Genomic DNA, 2,748 nt, shown 5'->3' with positions numbered 1-2,748 from the left:
CATGAATTCTTTGGGGGTCCCTCTATTCACCCCAACACTTTCAAAATACAGCTCTTGTTAGTGCCAGGAGGGACAGTTAAGGCAGCGAGGTGTTTCCTTGGTTCTCGGCATCGGGAGGGCTCATGGTCTCCCCTCTGAGAGAACAGACATGATAGGTAGTTTCTTCGGTGGGGTAGGCTGTCTCTGAAGAAAATACTTATGCAGAAGAATGCAAATTCAGTCATCTGTGGTCAGTTACTCATACCTGATAGCTTTAAAATAAAGTCCCCTTTGCCAAGGTCATCAAAGGCTTGCTGGTTGTTTTCAACTATACAAAACTGTCTGGAAAAAGACAGTAGGAAAGAGCGAGGTCTATACTGACAGCGCTGTGACGCTGGGCTGTGCAACCACAGGAGAGCACACGGCAGTCTGCTTTAAAAAAAATCCCGTATAATTTCAAGTCAGACTCCTCATGGTCCTTACACGACCTGAAACATCACTGCACCAGATCCTCATTTTTAAAATGAGGTGTATGACAGGGCTCCCCCAGGGTCACGCACCACGTGGGGGGATGGGGACAGAAAACCCTAGGACTTGACCTATTAGCAACATTCACTGATTTTTATCACACTGAAATGAAGGCAGTCGGTCCGTGCTGCCGTGAAATTAAAGGTGATTTGGAAGTAGGGTGGTTATTTATTGCTGTTAGGATAGACCTCAAAAATGACTTTTCAGAAACCAGGGCTGTCCCCTCCAACCCCAGCCAGACTCTGGGCTGCTCTGGGGGAAGCAGGTCAAGGTGGCCTGCCAGCTTGCTTCACAGTGATTCTGGCTGGTCTGTTTCTGGGAGTGCCGGCCGCTGGGCAAGCCTACACCTTGTAGTTGAGCTCAGCTTTCATCTTGGTGTACATCTCATATATGATGTCGATGCTGGCCGTGTAGTTGACCAGGAACAGGCAGACCTTCTCCATGCACTCCTCCTCCATCACTTTCTGGCCCATGGCGAGTGCTTTCAGGAAGTTGGACATGTAGGGTGCGGCATACAGTGCTGCCTGGAAGATCTTCTGCACGATCCAGCCGTGGTGCTTCTTGAGCACCATCTTGTAGGCCTTGGTGGCATTGACGCGAATGAGGTTGGGGTGGCTCTCGTCCTGTTCCCCATCGCAGATGCTCTGCAGGAGTACCTAGATGAAACGGGGGGCCCTTTTCAGCCACATCAGGCCAGCGTGGCCTCCACTTTGGGCCACTCTGCTCCATACATTTCCTTCTCCACCTCCAGGATGTTCTGAAGGGTCTGAAACTTGTCCCGGTTGTTGTACACAGCTTTGATTTTTGTGATGTTACCACTTATGTCTGCCTTGATGGGCATAAACACTGGGGACCCAAGGCAATCGAAGAAGCAAGGCAGGTGCGACACCGCCTCCAGGAAGGGCCCAGTCTCCATCTGCTTGTCCTCGGGCAGCAGCTTCAGCAGGTGCTCGGCTAGCAGCGCCATTTCGGGTCGAGGCCGGTGGCGATGCCGTTTTCTAATCGATCTTCCTCTTCCTTCCCCAGCACACTCCAAACCTACTCTGGACTGACCACCTAGCCTGCCATCAGGACCATGTTCTGCCCGTTTGCCAGTCCCCATTTCCCCCCGCACCACCAATCATTGAAGCCTGAGGGCGGGGGGAGGGACCAAGCGGTCTGCCTTCCACCCGCTCACCTGTCCCCACCACATCATTCACCCTCGTTCCCCCGTTATCCGAGCGTGGGCTGGGGGTTGGGAGGAATGGACCGAGAGGTGCTCAATGCCCCTCTTGGTGACCAGTCATTTGGTTGTCATGGTCGTCTTGGACACTGGCTTTTTATATATATAGATGTGTGGAAACATTATGGTCTTTTATAATTTTACTGCAACTTCAGAGAAATTTTATTTGAAAATTTACTATAAATCATTTTCTGAACTGTAGGTTATAAACTTTGGTTCATCATGGTAATGGTGGTATCTATTTGAGTATTTCAAACAATTTTTTACCCAGAGAATCATCCTCCTTTGCTCTCTTGCCAATCCCCTATCTTTACGTTTATTGCCTCTCCCTTACCTAAACCACTTCCCAAAGCATACCCTAAGTCTATCAAGAATTTCCCATTATTTCATTTTTCCAATTAACCCCATTCTTCCCACTTAGAACAAATTTAAATCCAGTTTTAAGTGTCCAGGTTGGTTGAATAAGATTAAAGAAAAAGAAAGCAGTGACATCCATGAGGATAATCCTTCCAAAGATTTTTATTATGCATTTATTTCAATACTTTAAGTGGTCTGAAATAAATATCAATTATTCAATTTTTGCTCTAAAATATTAATTGGTAGAATTTTTTTCTTGACCCAGAGAGCCTTAAACCACATCAAATTTTGTAAAATCTTTTTACTATGTGTTTATAATTTCCAAGAGGGAAAAGAAAACAATAAATATGTCAAAACTTCTATTTCAAGAATTATTTGTCTAGGTCAAAGGCAGAATATGCAATATAACAATTTTGAAATTAATAAATGCAACTTCTGCATTGTAATTAATACCTATAGAATGTAAAAAATAATGCATGAACATTATTTATTTTAAACAAAAATTACAGTTGACTATAAAAATATTTCAGTTGCTGCAAAACAAAAACAAGCAGTTGTAAAAAAAAATCAAAGTATCAATTAAAGAATAGATTATTTGAAGATAGAGCCAGATAAAAGTGTTTGAATTAGCTCATAATTAGCTCCTCAAAAATCTCAAGAAT

General features: G+C 44.4%; 1 pseudogene; it reads right to left on the bottom strand.

The window, feature by feature from the left end:
* Positions 1-848: 848 nt before the first annotated feature.
* Positions 849-1,474, bottom strand: LOC139004983 (glycolipid transfer protein-like; annotated as a pseudogene).
* Between the last annotated feature and the right edge of the window lie 1,274 nt (positions 1,475-2,748).

The sequence above is a fragment of the Myotis yumanensis genome, unplaced genomic scaffold (genome assembly GCF_028538775.1).
Source record: "Myotis yumanensis isolate MYYU_CA2020_CCGP unplaced genomic scaffold, mMyoYum1.0.hap1 SCAF_3, whole genome shotgun sequence".
NCBI lineage: Eukaryota > Metazoa > Chordata > Mammalia > Chiroptera > Vespertilionidae > Myotis > Myotis yumanensis.
This window is presented reverse-complemented; position numbering and strand designations above follow the sequence as displayed.